Raw genomic sequence first — 9,809 nt, 5'->3', positions numbered from 1 at the left:
AATATGAGGGAATTTTTTATTTGTTAGCTGACAACTTCATCGTTTATGAACCGATTTTGACAATTATTTTTGCGTTGAAAAAGATATTTGGATTTTTTTAAATATATTGGACTAGGTACATACCTATTTTATTACTAGGCTCTTCAAAATAGAACAAAAATAAAGCCTCCATTAATCCGCATGAAATAAGCATTAAATATTTTTTAATAATATGAAGCACCGACTTCGACTTGACTTACATTTGTTATTTTAGTGTAGAGTAGTAGAAAATTAAACAATTTTCTGTTAAAAAATAATATATTGATGCAGATCAACACACAGTTAAATTTTATTTATTTATTTATTTATTCTTCACTGTATAGGAAATACAAAATGAAGACGACACAAAATAAAAGATACAATCGGCATACAGTGGGCGGCCTTATGGCTATAAGCCATTTCTTCCAGGCAACCGTCGGGTAGAGGATAAAAATATAATAACTTCGGTAGTGTGAGCCAATAATTAACATGAGTTGTAAATATTTAAATAATAAAATATATAGTAACACATATACATAAATATTATATACGTATAGAATATAATAATCACATACATATATATATTATATCTTTGTATGCAATATCCAACCGTTAAAATAACCACTAAGACTAAGTATTGTGTTTTTCAAAACAAATAGTTATAAAACAAGGAATAGGTAATACAACTTGAATAAAAGGTAAGTACATAACTATTACCATTTAAAAGTTTTCGCATAATAAAAACCAAAGTAACGTTAAGGTTTCCTTAATTATTCAAGAAATACATATTCAGAAGTGGAAATAAAAGGGGAAAACGTTTTAAAACTATTCATGTTAATTATAATAGTGCATAACGAAAATATATTTTGAGAAAACATTTCTTTTTTTTGTCTAAAAACTAATAAATAGTGTACTAAAACCTTAAGAATCACTCTATCTATTAAAAGAAACCGCAGCTAAATCCATTGTGTGGTTTTAAAGATTTAAGCATACATACGTAAAGATTAACTGTATAATTGAATACACTTAAACTTCAACTAAGGGAGTAAAAAAAATTATCCCAGTGAAACCTTTTTTTTTTTTTACACCTCTCTGTTAAAGTGAAACTTTTATTACATCGTCTCAAACTTTTTGGTCTGTGTTACGCATGTCGCGTGACGCACGATATGTACGATAATTATCGTACAAATACGATAATTTTTAGTGTGAAAAAAAAGTTTCACTTTTACCGTGGTTTTATAAAACCACACAACATTTTATTTTTTTATTTTAGCACGTTCTAAAAAGAGGCCATTTTCTAAACCCCGACCTACTTATCCAATCTTTTGAAATATCATCCTTCTTAACTTCAAATTAATGTTTCAAATCGAATGAATTTGACTCCTTCTCTAGGCTCAAAAGAAATAAGTTTAAAAAGCAAAGGAATTTGATCGACTTTCGCGTGAAAATCGAGTGAGATCGTAAATTCATCTCATCTGTAGCTTTTATCCGCGACATTTACCTCATTTTCTTCTCCTGATTAAAATATTATTTCAGTATTAAATTTCACGAAAATATCTTAAGAATTGACATTGAAAACGTAATAATCAGAATTAGTTGTCCCAGATTTCATTGTTTTTATTGTTCAAATGTATTTCGAATTTATTTTTCTTAACAATTTTCTCCTTACACATTTATTGTATTAGTGATTAGTCTTCTGTAACTACCATAGTTTTGTTAGTCCAGTTGACTAGTTTTACAGATTAAAAAAGCCGATGAAGTTTGTATCTTTATGTATATTTTACACGTAATAAATGCCTCCATTTCTTTTATAAATATATATACTTTATGAACCTAAACACGCTCTAGTCACAAAATCTCAGTTCTACACAAAAATCTCCGGCAAGTCCATTAGCTAACATAGAGGAGATTCCCAAAATATATGGCCGAAAGCAGTAGACCATTTAATTAATTAACTAAAGAGAGGTTGGTTTTCGTTAACTGTTGGTACGGGTCGACCCCTATTAATTTTATACCATTTTTCCACTCCAATCTCTTAATCGATTTCTGTAACAAGTTTCCAAAGACTTACTTATTTATAGAGTTTAGCTCTCGATATTGGGAACGCTGATGAAATTTTTTATTAGGCAGGTGACTTTCAAATTTGGCTTAGCGTCTGCGTGTGGGTTACTTTTCTGTACTGTGTTATTAATCAATGCTGTTTGTTTTACTTATTATATAACGTATTAACTAAAGAGAGTATGTTTGCTTAAATACGCAAATCTCAGGAATTATGGGCCCGATTTGAAAAAAAAATATTTGTGTGGCGAAGGATACCCCAAGACCAAAAAATTGGTACAGAGCAATGTGAATAAAAATGCGGGGAACAGCTAGATAATAATACATATAATAGAATAATATGCATTTGAGTTAGTTGTGATGGCTCGTCTTTCCTGCCGTGTTTATAGGTCAAATACATTTCACTCCTATTTTGCTGATCAATATTATGAAAGTATGAGAACGTTTTATAGACTGTAACATTATTTTTTAAGTTTCTCCTAGGCAGAAACCCCTCTGTTTTTTGGTTCGAGGTTAATCATTCAATAATCATCATCAAAGTAGAGTCGAGAAGATTAAAAAAATAATAAATTATAATTTTTTCGAAAAGCATCATTACAGGTAGTTTATGTTAAGTTATCAATACTTAAGTAGGTACCAAATTTTATCTAGTCATAGAGATATAATTTTTAATTTTGTTTGAGGCAGTCACCGTCACGGTCACAGTCACGGTCAAGGCATTCACCGATATTGCTATTAGACTACTTACTACATACATAGATACATACATACAATGAAAAAAGAGCTAGTTTGTCAATAGCAAAACTTAACCACGTCATGCGAAATGCTACTTTAAGCACACGTATTTTAAAGTCTAAATTGACTTTGAACAATTCACTTCGTCGTTGGCAACATGCTGTGGTCAAGTCGCAAACGCCACAACACGAGTTTCACTTGTTTCATCTAATTTTGTCTAATTTTGAGACTACTTCGCAATTTGGTCGAATTATTTCGCTTTTGTTCTTTTTTTAACAAATTAAGAGAGAATTTGTATTTATGGATGTAGTTTGGAGATATTGGGTTCGTTCAAATATTATTGTTTTTTCTTAGAAGTTTGAGAGATTTTACTTCTTTATCAAATACTAGCTGTGCTCCGCGGTTTTACCCGCAGTGCTTCGCTCCTGTTGGTCTTAGCGAAATCATAATAATATATAACCTATAGCCTTCCTCGATCAATGGGCTGTCTAACAATGAAATATTTTTTTAAATCGGGCCAGTAGTTCCCGAGATAAGCACGTTCAAACAAACAAACGATTTTAGTTTCTTGCAGTTATGATGGATAAAAAAGTAAAATCATAAAATTGAATGATTCTACTAATTTATCACTTTAAAACATAAACTATTTCCTATTTTATTGACATAACTTACAATTTAACTAAAATAAATACACAAGCGAAAAAGCCATGAAATTTCGTTCGCTAACTGAAGAAAATATTAAAAAGCTATCAATTAACGGTCCAAGAGACTGAGGTAATTTCCTGATCAATCTGACCCAATTTCGCCTAAATATGAACCGGCAAAATTAAATGTATTCATTATAATTTCGAACAATAGAATATTGTACAGCTTTTCAATTTAAACAGTGAACAACTAAACAAGAGAAACAGTTTAATACGATTATACTAGACTAGCTTTCTGCACGCGGCTTCGCCCACATAGTCAATGGAAAACCCGTATGGTTTTCCATTGACTATGTTCTCGTTCCCTCGGGATTTCCGGGATTAAACTTTGTTAGTTCTCAAGCTACCTGTGTAACAAATTTCATCCAAATCGGTTCAACGGTTGAGGCGTGAGGAAGAGACAGACAGATAGATAGAGTTAGGTACTTTCGCATTTATAATGTTAGGATTTATTTAATGTTACTAATTTTACTATGAAATATAAATATTAAGTGGATTTCGATTTCGATATCGTGTAGGTTGTAGACATAACAAATTTTATAAGTAGATGAAACATTAAAATTATTTATTGTTTATACATAACTTCATATACAATAAAAAAACTGCTAATTGTCATTTAAAATAAACATAACTTTCTGTACTTACACTAATAAAAATAAATACCTTTTTTATTATGTTAAATTCATTTTATGGAAGCTTTGATCATTAATAATTTTTGTTAATTATTTATTGATATATAGAAGTAATTAAATTGCGTTTAAATTATACATAAACAATTACGACGTATAATTGACGTAAACAATTACTAATTATACCTTGTTTATTAGATAACTAGCTGTTTAATTGAAATAGAGTAACAACATTTTGAATACAGATTTATTCTATACAGACGTATCACGTATGATGTTTTTACAATTATATAAAACTATAAACAGCACATTATATTAGATATTAATATTATATAGTAATAAAATCTATTTACGTAAGGGTCTTAATCCCGGTGATTGTTTATTTCTATTTTTAAAGAATTTCCCATTTATAAAGCATTTGAATATCTACTATAAAACTAAACATTATTATCAATGTATTCATAGTTCGTGTACAGAATGAAAGTAGAAATAAATACCTACATAACTAAGACTTCATAATTCATTTACGGTAACAATTCACAACACCTGTTTAGTTCAGACTAATAGTTGTGTGACTATATTAATAAATATTAATATATTTTCGTTACAAAATCATACAATTTACTCATAATTGTTCGATAACTAAATAATCATAAGCTTCCGCCACTCAGCAAGTTTAGCATTTAATTAAAAAAGTGCATACAAAACACTGAACAAAGCAAAAGCCGAACTTATAAGAAATATGCAGTGCTATAAAACTGCGAGTCACCGTTCCTCGTTTCATTTTGCAGCACTAATGACAGTTCCCAGTCTTGAGGTCGTGGATTTCATTTGAATACATCGTAAAAATGTGTTAGAGCGGGGCCAAGTTATAGGCGATTCGATTTTAAGGCGTTTTTATTAGCTTTGACCGCCTCCTCGGTACAGCGGTTGATGCGTGAGCGTAGAACCGATTGGGTTCGTTTCCCGGTGGAGACCTAAAGATAGAAAAAAATGTCTGGGTCTGGCGGGACATAGAAGGCTGATCACCTAACTTGATCAGTGAAAACCTAAATTGATCAGTGAAACAGATGTAAGCATAATGCATCTACCCTTTACCCCACTTGGGGACACGGGGCTTTAGGTACACTATTCTTACTACTGATAATTTTTCTAAATAAACCTAGATTTATAACTGCAAATTATTATTGAATTTTATATACGTAAGCTTACACAAATATTGTTAGCATATTTTAGCCTGTCCTCGTCTGCCATGTCGAATCTTCAGCTAACAACATATTCTTTGTCAATGTGAACGAATACCTATTTTTAGACTAGATTGGCTATCTGAGATTGATCATTGAAAACCCAATAAAGAATATCTGGTTTATGAGCTTCAAGTTTTTAAATAAGCATAAATATATTATGTGAACAGTAATTGTAATGAAATATCGAAAGCATCAAATCTTCAAACTTATAAAACGTACTTTTGAACATATTATGTAAATTCGGAATTTTGAGCCTTCTAACATAATTATCGGTAGGCAACTAGAAACTATCCTCCTTTTACAAAATGTTTTTTAATTTCGTCTCAAAATAAATCATTGATCATACATGATAATCATATAACTTAGACCACACCCGCGTATTTTTGTTCCTCTTTTCTTGTAGCAATATTGCTTTGACAGCCAGTGTAACTTAAGCCCTCTGATAATGTTCAATATATTTCCGTAGTGACTAGTTTCATTGCAATATTATTAAGATTTATTCCACGCAAAATATTGTTAACGTATTTTTTGCTTAGAGGTATTTGTTAAAATGTTTCTCTTGGATAATCACAAGACATCTTTAGTGAACCGTGCAACTGTAAACAGTAAAACGCGTTAGAGTGATATTCTATGGCAAAAGTGAACATAAAAAGAAAATAATTGCCAAAAATATTTACGCATTTTGACGTTACATAGTACGTTCAATTTGGTTAGCATGAATATTAAGACAATGTTTACTCATACAAATGTGTACCTACTTAAATTAATATGAATGACATATATAAGATTTTTAAACTACTATAGTACATTACTACAACATTGATTCATAAGGTTTTCGAAAAATACTGAATTATAGTATCGCTCGCTTTAATTGTTCACAACAAAAACTATTTACATTTGCTTAACATCAATTTCCTGTGAGAATTGCTTGTTCTACGTAATTGCTTGAAACAACACGTTATAAAGAAACATGTCATTTGCTCATAGTTTGTTTGCGACGTACATAATTATGTTAGTAAAGTCAACATCGAAAAAACATCCTTTAGGGTGCTTTTCCACTAGTAATGTGGGATGATGTGTAGCGAGGAATGTGTTTGTAAAGAACCAATCATATCGCTTCATTTAGTTTGAAGTTTGCAGCGTTTAGCGTTTGAAGCGACACTGGTTATTTACAAACACATTCATCGCTACACATCCTCACACGTTATTGGTGGAAAAGCACCCTTATACTGTCATCACTTCCCCAGAGAATTATTTAGATACCTACATAATACCGCGCATTTTTCCACCCTTTGTTCCAACCCTTAATTAAAGAGTTTCAGTACCGAGTGGAATTCTATAAATTTAATTATTCAAATCGTAGCTCTTAATGTTTACCGTTTATTCAGAGAGCGTCTCAAAGTTTACTTACTTGGTATTGTTTATAATTCAATAAGTATCCTGAATGCTGGCTTTATATTCGACAATCACTTATACCCTAACAAAGAAATTTTGAGATGATGTAGCGTTTTCAATTACGGAACGGCAATTGCTTGGCGTTTTGTTATATACTTTAATACTGACTTTAGTTTCCTTTCAAGGGTTGGTATGGAGTTACGAATTGTTTACAATATCACGTTTATTAGGAGTGTTTACATCTTGTTGAGTTATTAACCAAGTATCGAATATTATTGCTTACTCCTATACGGTTGTTATGCAAAGTAATCAGAGCGGTTTATATTGACTTACTAGTTGCATTAGTTATTTACAAAGCAGTGTATTAATAGCATCTTAAATTATTATTTTCAGAGGACACTCACCATGGAGAATGGACGAATTTATACGAATACATGTTACAAAGAAGAGATTACAACTGATACATACTTAGAGGATAATAATTAAATATACCATAATTAAATTATTACTACTGTAATGCCTTTTAATGAATGAACACGAGAATGTTTGATAAAAGAAAGAAGCATTTAGGTACGTTATTTAAACACAGCTTGTTGAAAAAATAAAGTAAATTTTATTTCTGCAAAAAACAACATCCAATTTGATTTGTTACATTTAAATTGATGCAGCGTTTAGCTAACACGACTAAACCATTAAGCGCCACAAAAAAGAATTAATATTGTAACATTGGGATTTACAAAAAATTTCCTTTTTAAAGTAATTTTATTTAAATAGTTATTTTTGTTTTGCACCAAGGTAAATTTAATATTTATTTGGTGATAATATGGAATTAGAACAATGAGATAGGAAAAGGGGTCTGTTAACGGCGTCAAGGGCCACTGCAGGCTTTGTGTAATAGAATGCTCTAGATCTAGAATCTTCGAGGATTATGCGTTTACAATATTATGTTCAGTGGAACATTTCAAATCTACAGCTATAACATAATACAGTTGAGAAACACCGAATTTCTCGAAGATTCCACCAGTTTACAAATTCGCGTGAAACACAAAGCTTACATACTCAAAACATTTACAAACTTCGTGTTCACAACAATGCTCGCCTCGGAATTTACAAATTCAATAGAAAAAAGCCTTCGCGTCCACTATATGTTTGTTTCACGTATTTCCTTTCATACATTCCCTGTTCCCACCCTTTTTATGGACGGTCAATTGTGCACCGATTCAGGTCAGCGCGGATTTGTTTTTGTCACCTTTATTTCGGGATTACAAGGAAAATGTCGTTAAATTTTTTATGTGCCCCGCCTTAACGGTCACTATGTGTGGTGATTTAGTAGTTTACGGCCCTCGAAAGTTTTTATGAGATTAATGGGGAATTAGGTGGGGGCGTGCTTCCTATAACGTTGAGGGTAGGGAAATAAAGCAATTTTTTGGCTATCCATTGTTATGACTTGACGTTCTCGTTTCTAGACAGTTTTATGAGCTACCATTTTTTACCGTAATTGAAGATGTAATCCATTTCCTAAATTTTAGTCTGTTTTAGCTGAAATCCTTCTAAAAAATATTTTATATTTACTCATCATGACACAATAATTATGTTCTATGTGTGTTTGAATATAAAACCAAATTAAGCCTTTTAAACTAATTTTCTATAATACTCATAGACTAATATTATATGTTGAAGTTATTCAGGTAAGCTATATAGGTACGTACAATCCATCAAAATCCAAATTGGAGAGCATCTGCGAACTATTGCTTTAACAGGCAGAACGTAACATAGCTGTTATAAATATATTCTGGACTAGACAGCATTTTTATTAATCTAAGTTAATATTAAAGTAGTAGAATACGTCAAACAACACTATTTTTATAAGGGAAACACAGCCTTACATTCATACATAACTATAGCTTTCCGCCCGCATCTTTGTACGTGTTTTCAAAGAAAAACCCGTGTAGTTCCCGTTCCCGTGAGATTCCCGGGATAAAACCTATCCTATGTGTTAATATAAGTTACTCTCTATAAGTGTGCTAAATTTTTATTGTAATCGGTTCAATAGTTATTTTGTGAAAGAGTGACAAACATACACACCTACACATACATCCATCCTCGCAATTCGCAAACTTTCGCATTTATAATATTAGTAGGATAAAGATTTTTAGAAGCAAGATAATGCAAATTAAAGCAAGAATTAACAAACAAATGTTTTTAATTCCACCTTAAGGACGTTAATGTCAAAGAAAGTCAGGTTATGAGAATAGAAATTTATTATACAAAAATCGTTATTAATCCCCGCCATTTCGGAGTAGGCAAATTTTGCGTAAAATTAACACTGCCTAATTATAGAGTGCTTGCACGTGAATGTAAAATACTGGATGATGTAAAGGTTACTATAATGTATTTGGGCCATGACGACTAGTGAATATCTAGTTGTCCATACAGCCGTTTTAAGACTGTTATAATTAATATTTTTTTTTTTAATATAATAATGAATGAAACAATGGTACAAAAACAAAAAAAAATCTAAACGAAAAAATTGGAAAACATCAATTTGAAAAAGATCACATTATTATAAAAAATGTACTTTAAATTACCCCTGGTGGGACTCGAACCCACAATCCCCGGCTTAGGAGGCCGATGCCTTATCCATTAGGCCACAGGGGCTTATGGTAGAGCTGCGAAATTTGTTTATACTTTGTATAACTGACGAACTGTTTTAAGTACCTTTATAAAAAAACTGTTTCCATAATAATAATTAAGATTACATGATAAAGGCATGATAGCTATAACATTGGGACATACCTACATGTTTAAATATCCTTCTAAACAAACATAGAGCTAGAGCTCTCTAGCTCTCACAAGAGCATTCTTTAGTGATTACTGTGTAAACGAGAACTCATATTTGGTGTTGCATAGAATCTTTTCGAACGCACTAAGAACAACGAAAGAATGCTGTACGCCTGTTTACACTAAAACAATTTGACTTAGTGGGGTTAGAGTGAGCATTCGCTCGTTTGATGTAAATGCAC

At 31.3% G+C, this 9,809-nt stretch overlaps 1 non-coding gene across 1 annotated transcript; it reads right to left on the bottom strand.

Annotated features, from left to right (window-relative positions):
• Window positions 1-9,371: 9,371 nt before the first annotated feature.
• Window positions 9,372-9,444, bottom strand: Trnar-ccu. Its single transcript has one exon. It is a non-coding gene; the product is annotated as a tRNA-Arg (tRNA).
• Between the last annotated feature and the right edge of the window lie 365 nt (window positions 9,445-9,809).

The sequence above is a fragment of the Colias croceus genome, chromosome 14 (assembly GCF_905220415.1).
Source record: "Colias croceus chromosome 14, ilColCroc2.1".
NCBI classification, from domain to species: domain Eukaryota; kingdom Metazoa; phylum Arthropoda; class Insecta; order Lepidoptera; family Pieridae; genus Colias; species Colias croceus.
The sequence above is the reverse complement of the archived record's forward strand: the minus strand, read 5'-3'. Positions and strand labels throughout refer to the sequence as shown.